The sequence below is a fragment of the Paramacrobiotus metropolitanus genome, unplaced genomic scaffold (assembly GCF_019649055.1).
Source record: "Paramacrobiotus metropolitanus isolate TYO unplaced genomic scaffold, Prichtersi_v1.0 Parri_scaffold0000134, whole genome shotgun sequence".
NCBI classification, from domain to species: Eukaryota; Metazoa; Tardigrada; class Eutardigrada; order Parachela; family Macrobiotidae; genus Paramacrobiotus; species Paramacrobiotus metropolitanus.
This window is the reverse complement of record NW_026570354.1, coordinates 185,175-199,616: the sequence shown is the minus strand read 5'-3', so window position 1 is coordinate 199,616 and position 14,442 is coordinate 185,175.

The following is a 14,442-nucleotide window of genomic DNA, read 5'->3' as shown; positions in this document are numbered from 1 at the left end:
TGACAGTTCACTCTACGTCATACCGGTACAGACACAGTAGTAACGTACTACTGCATCTTCGAGTTAGGCTTGCTGTTGCCGTGCGTTCAATGCGCCTTCGCTCGAATCAACACAATGACCACATAACCTAAAACATCAGAAAGAGCACAGCAGAAAACGCATAGCAAAAGGTCATGTCTACAAATAGCAACAAGACAACAAAACAACAAAACCAAAACGGCGCCCAACCAAACACTACCGGCGGGTGGCAACCAGACCCTTTGACGAGCCAACAGCAATGAATAAATGCGAATGCTGTCAAAAGAGCACATAAAATTGAACAAACCCGTGTTAACATTTCATCACCGTGCTTTTTGAAAAATCTCCTTCTGTCTGGTACATATAATTATGTAACTGACGCCTGTCCTGTCACTCAGGAGCACTGCTTTTCCTCCCGGTCCCCCAGAGCTCGTGGCCGGGCGCGGGTGGTGCTCGGCGCGGATTTGTTGGCCCAGTCAAGTACAGCGACAGGTCACGCAAGCAGCACAATACGATGCCCGATGCCAGCGCAACGGTACTGCTGCAGCGTACTCGACGTGGTACGAGTATTTGTTGACGAAGGTCCACACGGAGGTGTGCACCGGGTTGGTCAGGACTTCGCAGGACAGTGGCTTGGTGTCGCCTTGATAGATGTCGTCGGACAGGCGACCACCTATCTGAATGGATCTGTAAACAGTCGCATAAAATTAGATTGAAGCATCCGAGGTGACTGTCGGCACCTGCATGTATGTAAGTATGTAAGGCGAAGTGGTTCGCCAAACAAATGAACCGCTTAGCATACCTACTTGTCAGGACGGTTCCCGGTCGCGTCGTCGACCATGGTATGCTGCTCGCTTTTTATTAGACTTCTTCCTTTAGCAGTTTCAGACGCATGCCTGGCAATGAAACAAAAAAAAGGAACCCAATAATTGTGCATTGAATTTGAAGGCGGGATTTATAACTTCTTCATTTAAATTCCAAAATGTCATACTGATGTTACTGTTTACTGAATGTTAGGAGTTCAAAATATAGCGGTATTTAAGAGAAATTCCTTGGCATGTAAAATAAAAATCTTCGTTGTCGCTGTGCAGTGTGCACTTTAAGGTCAGGGTTATCGAGTACACCCACCCTGTTCTGATTAAAATCGAGTTACCACTGTCGGTTATAATCTTGAAGTGATTTGTGCGCTTTTCTTCAGTACGCTATCTAAGTTTTTTGTAATACTTACTAAATATTGCTGTCGTTAGCATACGTATTTCAGTCTCATTTGCTATATGCTTAGCACGTTTTATCTCATAAAAAAACCAAAACATTAAAACATTTTCGAAATTAAAAAAAATTCTAATAGCCTAAAGCCCCAGAGGTTTTTACCTGAGGTTAAAAAGTCTCTGTTAACGGAATTTGGCTGCTATAGGGAATAATAATAAGAGTAATATGATAATTAGATGGTGCTTTCGATAAAATGTTGAAGCGCCTGTAAGACTAAAGCCATCAAAAATCCGTTTCCAAAAAATCGCGAAAGAAACATGGTTACCGGGCCAAGATTGACTGGTGTACGATAAATCTCTACAAAACCACAAATAAAAGTCAAAAAATATATTTTCTATTAAGTTGTTTAAAATTCAGTGACAGGCTATTTGTCGCGTGAATAGTCCGCGGTGTGGAATTGGTCGCGCCCAGCTCTGTAGTCGGTCGTATCGAACAGTCAGCATTATCGGTTTACTTAACAGCTACCTAAAGGACTCCAACTAACCGTAAGAATCAAAACGACAAACAGCGGGACAGACGAGGGAAATGTTTTTACGAAATTTTGCAGGTTTTAATCTTCAGACTCCTCTTCGCCCTCTTCCTCCAGCTTTTTCTTCTTTTTGGCTTGCTGCTGCTTCCAATACCACCATCCACCGCCTGCAGCGCCTGCTACGGCCTGCAACGAAAAGTATTTCGTTTTCCACAGTTGCTTGCGGCAGCGAAACACTCCTTAATCGGCTGTTACCGCTCACCGTAACGCCTGCAATTATGCCGACGTACATCATCGTACTGTCGCCGCCGCCTGCAACAATAAAATGTCGGCGTGACTACTGAAACCGTTGTACAGCAGTTCTAAAAGACAGATCAGCAAAATACGACTCACACAATGGTGACCGGCTACCAATACGGCTACAGCCTACCAATCAACTAACGGCAAACTGTACAAAGCCTGTTAAAAAGGTAACCCTGTGAAACGATTCGAAGCAGTAACAGCAGGCTCACAATTCCCTGTAAACGGAGCTTGTACGTATCCTCACCAGCTGCATCGTCCCCATCGGAGGTCCCATTGCCGGCTTCTCCCGCTCCCGTTTTCTGTCCGGACCCAGCAGCCCCACCCGCACCAGCACCTTTCAGACTGCCGCTGCTGCTCCCGTCACCCTGACCTCCTCCCGTCCCATCCCCACCGGCTCCACCTCCAGAACCATCACGGGCTCCACCATCTCCGCCGGCCCCTCCGCCGCCACCACCACCTCCTCCTCCTCCTCCTCCTCCTCCTCCTCCTGCTCCTGTGAACAAGGTTGGATGCACTTACAAACCCCCTGGGGAAATTCGTATGTTTCGTTCTATGTGATTACCGCTTGCGTCAGTGCCGCCCGTGCTAACGTAATTATTGGGGAACAGCCGCAGCGGTCACTGTCACTTTCTTGGTGGAACTAGGCGCTGCATCATGCATATAACGACAGCAAAAGTATCAAACAATAAGTTTGTATTCCAGAGTTAACGATAGCTCGGCTTTGGTTCTTGTCGCCGATGTGCTGGCAAATTTACCGCTTTGCCAAGATCACTTCATATGCATTATTGTACGGTCAAGGACTTCAAGATCATCCGTGCTACTCGTATGAAGTATAAATTATAAATGGAACGTTTCGTACCAAAGAAAAAAACTGGAACGTTTTTTTTCCTTCTTGTAGTCAGTGTAGTCATCTGTAGACAACCTGTATACGACCTGTATACATCCTAAGAAAACCTAAGAAACCAGGTAACTACAGACTACAGTACTTCTACGGTGGTGTCCGCGGGCTGTCTACGTGTATACACTATACAGGCAGATTATCGAGCTCTAAGAAGGGCTGCCTGTATACAGCGGTAGACATCTGTAGTACTTGTAGACAATCTGTAGAGTGTAGACACCGTTGTAGACACACTGTATACATCCCAAAAAACCAGGTGACTGCCGATAGGTCTACAGGGTGTCTACAGCCTGTATACAGATGTCTACAGATACTGTGACTACAAAAAGTGAAAAAACGGTCGTTTTTTTTCATTGGTACGAAACGTGCCACATGTGACCTAAATGGTACAAATGTGCAATGGACTTCCCAGGTGACTTAACGTCGGACCAATCCAGTTTCGCAAACGACTTTATCGGATATATCGCCCAGCGTTTAATCAGTTTGCAAGCCCCGGCGTTACCGTGATGCAGTTTAGATTGCACCGTTACGTTGCGGCGTGTAGATTCAAGAAAGTACGAGTACTACGACAGTCACAACTCACAAGTGACAGGTCGACATAATTAGTGTGGGTTCTTACACACTAGATTGGTTGAGTTAGTTTGCCGGTTTCTTGCTATAGTAGATTGCATCAAGTGCAGCGAATTGCCGCCCTCTAGAAGCTGAAATCTGTCTGACGGCGCCACAAAAACTGACCCCTCCAAGAGCGCCATGGCAAACTTTTCCAGTTTCACAAATCCAATGCCAATGCCACTGCCACTACCAGTGGCAGGTGTCAGTCCACCTTTTATATCCTGCCGTTCCCGAGGGTGCGTGCTCGTGCAGTGATGCGATTAATAACCACCGTAAATACCAATATTTAATGAATATTTTCGCACTACCTTCACTATTTTGTGAGTACTGTACAGATAGGCAAATCAATTACATGAAATCTGTATTTTAGTAATATGATTTTAGTAATACGTAATGGAGCGAGCGCATTTAAAACTAATAACGTACTGAAGCTCTGCTACGCACTACGCAGCGACGAGTTTACTGCTGGCACGGCACGTACAAGCACATCATACTAAATACCACGAAATGAATACTTCATAAACTATACGAACACTAAAAAAATTAAAATAATATTAACATTGGCAAATAGTTTGTGATTGCTTTTTTCTTTGTTTTTCTTGCTTCCTGAGCACACCATGTCACCATCTCTGTGGCACAGAATTTAAGTAGCCTTATTATTTTGCGCACGAAAGCGATAACGGAATTCGAGCATGAGGAAAACTTACTGCATAAAGCCGACCGATCAACGAGAAAGAGCGAAGGCTGACATGGCGCGTTGTGTGCAGTAAGGATAAATTGCAGGTAAGGATAAATTGTACTCGACATTATTGCTTGCTAGAAACGTACCGGTTGTTGTCTTCGGTTGTCGCATGGGTCTGCTTGCTAATTCTTCGGGACTGGCGGTAATTGGGGGGTTGAGATTGTACACGCGTAGATCGGTGTCAGCGCCAGGCACGTACCAAGCCCAGCATGGCGTCAGCAGCAGTAAGTATCCGAGAAACCCGTTGATGAACACTCTTCGCCATGCTGGTTTTGATACAAGGAACAGGAGGACCAAGTCCATTAATGAGTAACAATATCAAGGTTATTCAACATTTTTCTGCCCGTTGCGTTCATACGCTGACTGCGTGGACGGTTTTCTTGACACTGTTATAATCAACTCTGTACGAAACAAACAATTCGGGTAACAGACGACTCATCCAGTTCCTTGCTAATACTGGCCACCAGGTCGCATGACAGTCCTGAGTTTTAATTCAGTTTTCTTGAATAAGTTAGTGCTGAAATGGATGGTGGCAGGTCCGCTGTAATACGGACTGCAATACTTGATAATTTAGGAAAGACATTTTAAAAAGTAGCTGACACTATTTGCCTAGTCTGTACGTTTAGCGTAGATATTTACAATGTTGGCATTGTTCGCCAGTCAACATTCGGTAAGGTCAAGAGTAAGACGTACTGTGGTGAATAGCAAACATAGGCTGCAAATAAACTTTGCCTGCTCATCTGATGACCTCTAGATAATTTTTTTTCTTTTTTTGTTAAAATCTTGTTACCCTTGTTTCTTTATTAGACCGACGGCTGGTATGTTGTAGATCGCGCTGTCACGTCACACGTGCACAACTTTAAAACTAATTAACTAGGAAAAATGCACGTTGGCGTGCATTTGGCAGACCGGAGCGCAGCATTTTCTGTTGAGTACAGCATGTATAATACACTTTAATAATTAATGCAAAACGACTTAGCAACATAAGCACTTCCATTTACTCTTTGGAAATGGCTTTCGTAACAACCTTTCGTAACAATCTTTCGTAACGACCTTTCGTAACGGACAGAAATCAACGAAAGTATTACTCTTGAAATAGAGGACCTTCGCTGCGCTCCGGTCGATAAAAATTAAATTTGTTGTCACGGTAATATGACCACACAATAATTCAGTAAGCCATTCCCCAGTGCCAGTAGGTACTGTACTAAGTACTTGCTTAAATCAGAAATAGTGACTAATTTTGAAAGTAAACACGTGTTACGCATCCATTGAAATACCTCTAATATTCGTTGATTTAAGTGCTTATTCCCGCGACCTGCCAGACTTGTAGGAATAAACGGCGTCTGTCCACCTTGCTGTTTAATTTGTGATATATCACCTCTGTTTGTGCTCAAAACGTAGCGTCTTTCGTTCAACTGATGTAGCTGTTCCGCCATTAAACTTGTGTAATATTAATTCATCATGTGCCGAAGACCTGTCATACTCGTACTCTTCTTGACATCGTGTTGTACTGATCGCAGTTTTCACTACGCTCGTGCTTTTGACATGGTCACGAAAGAGACGATCTGCCGTATTTGGGCAGTGGCAGCACGTGTTGGATTTATCGGGATATTAAGTTTTCAAATAAAACACTGGAGACCTGCTTAATTATAGGAACGGGGAGACGCTCCGTAAGGTCACGCAGTGCGCGCACTTTGGAGAAAAAGAGCCTAAACACAAACAGCATGGCTTTAGTGTAATCACCCGCGGTTGACGTTTAACTGCGAATAGACAGCGGCATCTGTTTTTTCCATCAACTTACTGTACACGCTAACGGTCAAATCTAGTGCATAAGAAGGAAACGAGTAAAAGCTCCTTCATATGCCCTACGGACTTCGGTTCGCGACCCTTTCTTACCAAAATGAAAGGGCACGAAAGGTTGCGACACCTGAAACGTTGTTATATGCAGCAAGCTGACAACTGATGTAAGTTTCAGCCGTTCTCGTTCTCTAATGACCGATGCAAGGACGTTATAATGCTTCTTAAATCTCTCACACAAACATACGTATTTTGCGGGATAACGAAACGCTCTTTTCTTCTTCTCTATTTTTCTAACCGTTGAGTTGGAGGTTTTCTCGAGAAGTAAGCGATGCGCGAGGATTTTGGTTTGACGCGCAAATAGAGAATTTCCGAAAAGCATGGTCCGTCGGTAATAAATTGCAAAACTGGCTCTTCTTGTCAGAACGAACGCGCTGCCGACCGTACTGAGCGCCGCCGCCCAGCATCCGAAACTTGGTCAACGGACTGAACAGCAAGGTTATTTGATACGGAAATTACCAGCGCTTCTCTATTAACAGGCAAGGGCCGGTGCATCCCCAACGCTGCCGTTAATATACTAGGAAAGTGCACTCGCTTTTTGCGGGCACTGCATGACCGAAGCGTAGCAGGACTGAGTGATTGGCACCCCTTTTTAGGGTAGGCAATCATCTTCGATTATTTAATGATATCATCCAGGTTGGTAAAATTTTTAATACAATGACAAGTAAAGTCCCGGCCTCTGACCCCGGTAAGCATTTAAGTGAAACTTTGCAAATAAATAAATGTTTCGAATACGTTTCGAAACTGTACAAAAAATCATAATTTCTTCAGCTCATGTGGAATAATTTATGCCGGTTCATGCAGTGCTATGGGAGGTCACCGCCACAATATGCGCATGTGCAAAGTATTCTTTTAGGACTGTCAAATATCAGCAGCCCGCTTGTATCTGCGGCACGACTGCTGCGCACGTATCGGTTTCTCATTTTTCCGCTATGACTAAAAGAAAAAAACAACTGATTCTCCATCTGACCAATGCGCGCGGCGTTATCAGTGAATCTGTCTGACTCACAAATCAGTAGGTGAGTTGTTGCGCACTCGAGAGTTTTGACCTAGATACAATTCGCATCAGAGTCCCAACACGTAGTATAGTTGACAGCAACTAATGGCAGAGTTACCTGCTGAATACGGTATGAAGTGTTGGATTTGGTAACGCCGGTGGCGGTTATAAACGGCTAAAGATTGTCTTAAAAAGCAGCATTCCCGTATAAGTCCATTATGTAAAAAAAAAGGGCGACACCAACATAGCAGCAGCAGCCGGAGGGTTACCATTTTCACGAAATTGCGCCTAGCACTGCTGACCGATTACGATTCTGATTAGGCAATTTTCTAGAACGAGCTTCTAAATAACCGGAATATTAACTGGTTTAAGTTTTTCAGCGCACGGGTTTGCTTGTGTCTGCTATTCTGGGGCACAACAAAAATGTCTGGGAGGACATATTTGCCGGGAAATGCACGATTGCCGGTCTTTTTGGTATTCTTCGGTTTTTTAGCTTTTGTTAGGTTGCGCAAATGTCCGGACGCCGAACTGGGTGTCATGAGAGGAGTGTCAGGTAGCCGTATTATGGTACTGGACATTCTTTAAACACCCAGCTAGAAATCCTAGAATATTGGTTTAAAGATGTTTAGCACAAACCGGTATATTGATACTGTCAATATAAAGTTTATTGATTCCAATATGGTAGTAACGAAACCCATCGCTTGTGACTGGCAAAAATGCCCCCACGGACACTTCTGTAGCGCTCTTTAAAAGCAATAACCTTTTGATCAGATCGGGAGAATGACCGCCGGCCAATGTATACGGTTACCGTGCATATGTGCGCATCCGGTTGCAAACATCACCGCGCATATTTACATTTGGTGGCGGTGACCGACGCACAGACACCACGAATTACATGTGACGTGAGTATATACGGCCACTGTGCATTTGTGCACCCGGTTACATACACCGCCGTGCATATGTGCATTTCGTGGCGGTGACCGACGCACAGACACCACGAATTACATGTGACGTGAGTATATACGGCCACTGTGCATTTGTGCACCCGGTTACATACACCACCGTGCATATGTGCATTGGATGGCGGTGACCGACACACAGACACTAAGAATTACATATGGCGTGAGTATATACGGCCACCGTGCATTTGTGCACCCGGTTACATACACCGCCGTGCATATGTGCATTTCGTGGCGGTGACCGACGCACAGACACCACGAATTACATGTGACGTGAGTATATACGGCCACTGTGCATTTGTGCACCCGGTTACATACACCACCGTGCATATGTGCATTGGATGGCGGTGACCGACACACAGACACTAAGAATTACATATGGCGTGAGTATATACGGCCACCGTGCATTTGTGCACCCGGTTACATACACCGCCGTGCATATGTGCATTTCGTGGCGGTGACCGACGCACAGACACCACGAGTTACATGTGGCGTGAGTATAAACGGCCACCGTGCATGTGTGCACCCCGTCATATTAACCACCGTGCATATGTGCATTTGTTGGCGGTGGCCGACACACAGACACTAAGAATTACATTTGGCGTAAGTATATACGGCCACCGTGCATGTGTGCACCCGGTTACAGACACCACCGTGCATATGTGCATTTGGTGCGGTGACCGACGCACAGACACCACGAATTACATGCGACGTGAGTATATACGGCCACTGTGCATTTGTGCACCCGGTTACATACACCACCGTGCATATGTGCATTGGATGGCGGTGACCGACACACAGACACTAAGAATTACATATGGCGTGAGTATATACGGCCACCGTGCATTTGTGCACCCGGTTACATACACCGCCGTGCATATGTGCATTTCGTGGCGGTGACCGACGCACAGACACCACATTTTGCATTATCCTTGAACATAGAAGACCTTCGCTACGCTTCGGTCGAAAAAGGTGCGAAATGCGCGGATACAGCCACACCCAGTACGATGTCCAAATGTGAAGTCTGTGATATCCGCGCGCAGACCTGCTGCTACGCGGCCTACGCCCCCAATGGGCACCCGATCACTGGCCGCAATGCTGCTTACGCGCGCTGAAGAAGGTACGTTAACCAGTGTGTCCATTGTATACCGAGAAATCTCGAAAAGGTCAAGCACAGAACCATTTTAGCCAATAGCCTAAATATCTGCGTTGAAATAAATTGTGGCTCCTTTGACCTTCTGTGCATTCCGGACACTTTCACGAAAAGAATTCGCGTGCCGTACACCGGCCAAAGATACCGTATCCTCGGCGTTGCCCACTTTAGAAAACTTGATAATTTCTTATTAGCATCATGTGCAGGCCTGTCTAAAACTAATAATTATCACGTAATCTATTTCTTTCACGTAATCAGTTTCTGTCACGCTGTGAAAAGTCCGAAATAAGCCAGCATGGAAGTATAAATCATGCATGTGCTACGGCAATATTTAAAAGCGCCACAGAGCTGTTGTCAGCCGTCACCGGGACCTCCTACTCTGCCGACGTTGCCGACGCTAACTCATCCTACCGACAAGCCGGCGAGGTCCACTCCGGTAACTGTCACGCCGAGTAACTCTCCCAAGACGACGCCACCAGTAACCCCGCCCCCCGTGACGGTAACCGCGTCGTCCACCACGCCGTCCCTGCCAACCTCCACCGGGACACCCGCAACGAAGCCCAGCACCCCGCCACCGGTGCCCCCATCGACACCGTCGGCCCCACCACCCACGGTCACGTTTGCGCCCAACCACGAGCGAGGGCTACACCACCGCTGTTCCGCCAGACGATTTGTATACAATGGCGTGGAAAAAGTCTTTTTTAATACCTCTTTACTGACCGATCTCTTACAATTCTGCTGGAAAAACCCGCCCAAATACCCAAATACACAAATCATACAGACACACAGCCAGGTTGTCATGCTAATTCTCAAAATTAATTTCAAAAATGAATTGTGCAATTTCAACATTTGGAAAGAAATGCCAGAGTTCTGGTTGCATTTTGTTTTACCCAGAACTTCCCAACGGATGTTGCCCGCAGAAACAGTTTTCGCGCCAATATTTTCCCAAGTATACAATCATCAATGCATCTACAGTGCACAGAATGTTTGGGGTGCGCGAAAGCGAAACTTCCCATGCGAGTACATGCACGCATCAATCGGCACCATGAAATGGTACACCAGGTAACCGCCATCAAAAGACTGTCACCAGGAACCTGGAAGCTCAGGATTTAATTGACAGTTCTACTCGTATATCACGCCAGTCATCTGCTTAATCAGTGGCGCGCTGTCTCGTATCCGCGTACAGTTCAGGTAGCAATACGATTACGTAAAACGTTGGCATTACTAAAGACAGGCCCACTCTAAAATTTATTTTGTCGGTTTTCGCTAAAAAGGAAGCCATGTACAATAAAACCGACCGGAAGTAAGCGCATACGCGTCAATACTAACCCTACACTACACCATGCACTCAGTACGTACAGCTTACGCATTAATTTATGCACAATTCCGTATGATGTTTTTTATTACGACAACAGCCAGTACGAGTGTAACCAGTGTAGTGAATGTACAGTACTTACCCACATTAAAGGTGAAAAAATCAATACTGATTACTGCAGCAATCATTAAAGCATTACGAGTGCGGATGTCCTTGGTGGACGTACTCAGTGACAGGAAGAGATTCGCTGAAGTAGTGTAAGTACTCGTACTTACACGTACAAGTACGTACTGATTAGCAGTGCAAACCGTGCAATATTATTGATACTGTATTACTGTATAATGCGGCAGTTGTGGTAGCAACCCTATACTTGACTACTCTCACCGAGTTAGTGTCCCAAAGAGACTTAATTAACACTTATGTAGTCGCTATAAACCGTTAAATTGCGAATGCACTTGTCACCGTGCACTGATGTGGTAAGATCTTTCATCCCCTTCAGAGTATTATCCTGCAGCCCGCGCTGGACAGCGAGTATATTAATTATCCCATTACCTGTTACCAGTAGAAGTTGATGGATGTGCTGTATTTCATCGCGCCATCGCTAAACTTGATTCTGTTACACGGATTGCTGTTGCTGGCTGTGGGATTGCCTTGCTACAGCTGGTATGTACCTGATTCTAAAGTACGCTATAATCCACTGACCACCTACAGTCCGTCGGCATACGAAACTCGACCGGGAGCTCCAACACCCATGCCAGGTACGTATATAAACTATTAACTTCAAAATACAATTCCACAAAAGCGCATGCTCGCAACCTTCGACCATATGCGAAGTGGAACTCGAAGTAATACCAAATATTCGGCTGTTCTAAAACACTTACTACAAGCCTATAGCCAATCTAAGGCGACAGAGAGACCAAGCTACAATCACTGTCCAGTGTAAAAGTTGGCTTTGATTGAGCTACCAGGCTACCACCACTGCCATGTGAGCAAATCTCTATGTGAGTGGAGTGAACAAGCTACCACTACCCAGTGAGCAAAATCGTATGCACCGTGAGTGCGTGACCAAACTACCACCATACTCCACTGAGTCCAGTGAGCAAAATCGCTGCGTACGTTAGTTAGTGACCGAACTACTACCATGGCAAAATGTACACTACGTGTAGTGTAGTGTTATGCCTTGCTACTAATGTTGCCGGAAGTGCTCCAATCTAAAATGAATTTCGAGTATTCGAAATTCAAATACACTACCGTTTGAATTCCGAGTAATCGGAATTGCAATTGCAGGCATTCCAATTCCGAGTAATTGCAATTTAAATGGACGCTGTTGTAATTTCGATTATTCGAAATCTAATTTCCGACATTAGAATTCCGAGTATTCGGAATTGCAATGCATATCATATGAATTTTAAATAATTGGTTTTTAAAAAAGTTTTATTTAAAATTTCGATTTTAATTACAATGTACCATCAAACTACAAACTACGGAACTGGTAGTTGTACTGCGATAATTACTTTAAGGGAAGTAGGAGCAAAAGGAAATTTCTTAGAGAATTAAGAAAGAGCCTTTGCCTATTTGGCACCCGCCTGGTGTGTTGACTGTTAAACGATGATATACATTTATCAGTTCGGCGCACAATAAACTCTCCATATCGAAAATTACAACAAAAATAGTTTTCCGTTTGAAGTTACCCCTGTTCTGGCTTTCACCGTCGCAAATGTAAAGACCAGCGATGTTGACTCAAACCTCAAAGTTAGCGCAGTCAACGGCTGCGTGCGGCAACTACAACGACGACGCATAAAAATTTGGTCAGCTTTTCTTTGGGGATTGGGTGAAGGCACCAGCACCGGAACACAGGTCATCGGCGCAACCGGCCCCGGCGTCCTTGCTAAAATAACCTGCTCTTCACAAAAGAGGGTGATTGGGAGGGAAGAACAACTTGTTACATGTAGTTCACCTTTACCTGATACAGCAGCAACTGAAATGCATTAAATACAAATGCACCACTTCAAGTATCGTTGTTCCACATCCGCATTGCTCCTCCTGTTTGTACATCAGGATGTAAATCCTGTATTTTACTTTTACACTAAAAAAAGTGTAAAAATAAAAGCAAAACCGGGTTGGAAATACTTGTAATTTATTTTTAAAACTGCACCAACTTGACCGCCCAGAGCTGTATATACCCAGACTTCATCAGCAGTACCGGCCGGTGGTACCAACCGGAAAAGAATGCTGGATGATTTTAAAGCTCTATATAACTCTAGATGTGGCTATAGACGCCACTTGGTTTTTTGTGCATAATGCGCAGGAGATAACGACTGGTAACGTGTGTCATCACGATCCGGAACTTTACGCTCGAAATGGTCAAAACTACCATACCGCACGTATTCAAGATACCGCGCTGCACAGCTCCGTTTTTTAACATACCCGTTCTTATCTCTATGAATCATAACTTACGCACCATAGTTCGCTGCACTGGCCGTATACCAGCCAACAGAGAAAGATGTCTGACTTTTCGTATTGTTAGTTTCCCAAAAAATTCCGGATTTTTTATTTGGTTTTTATGAGAGTTTTTGGTTAAAATTGTGGGCTGCATGACAGGTTGCAACGATAAAAGCCGGTTAACTTTTAAATGTAGCTCACATACCGCTCTTTCAGAAACAAAAATGATCCAGATCAGCTTTTAATGCGCTAGTCAGAAATATGGCCTCATTTACTATGCTTGCGGAATGCACGAGAATTACTCGTGCGGAGTTTCAGTTATTCCGTGCACTGGCCAAATACGGTTGCTAGAATATGGATGTTCCTTACTGTTAAAAAAGGAGAAACTCTATCCGAAACGGTAACGTTTTTTCCCACCTATGTTCTTAATTTCGCATCACCGCTTTCAGAAGGTTGGCCATTTTTTGTGCTTAACATTGGCTATTATGCTTTATGGTCGTAAGTTCATAACAACTGTGCAATTGATAATAATTATAACAATGACGATGCAGGGCTATGGTTACATAACGCAATATCACAGTATTTTTAAAATGGGTACCTGTAAGAAATAAAGATGGTGTAAAAAGGGGTGCTTATGTAGCTAAAATAATTAACAAACCTGGGTGGGAGGTGCATATAACCGTTGCTGTTTCACATCGCCCTCAGTATTACATATGTTTATGGTTACGCGCGAGAGCCTCCCGCGCTATGAGTTTCGGCTACGCGCGAGATGCTCGCGAGAGCATCTCGCGCTATGAGTATTGACTACGCGCGGGAGTTTTTCCCCGCACAAAAAAACTACTAACAAAAGTTTGAATTGTGTATTCAATACGACAGGGCAACTAATAATTACGGCAAGGTCACCTTTTAGTGATGTAAAACCAAAATCTGACCTTACCGGCGTTTTACATTTTTTGATAATTGGACTTTTCACAACTCAGCCGTTATGGCGTCAGAACTTCAAGTGGGAAACAGTGGAGCAAAAGAGCCAGCGAACACATCAAGTGCATCAAGTCGTTATAAATCCTGGCGGCAATGCCAAAGCATCAACGACGCATCCGCTTCATGACACGTTCCCGGGGAAGGCTTTCTTGTGGATAGTAGTCATATTACCATCCTTACGTTCCCTTACAGCTCAGTGAAGCCGGTGTGAAAGAAAGCTGGCGCTTACCGCCCACACCGGCGGAATTCAATTCCCACAAAGAAAAGCATTACAATAACCCTGAAAAGTTACTGCCAGGCGATGGTGCGTCTTAAGCTTGTGGTTGGCGTGATGGATGTCACCAGGGCAGCCGAACATTCCCGAAGCCGCAGCAGAAGCCGATTTGCCAGAGCCAGAGCATCCTACTGTAAGCAACGCTTTCGCTCC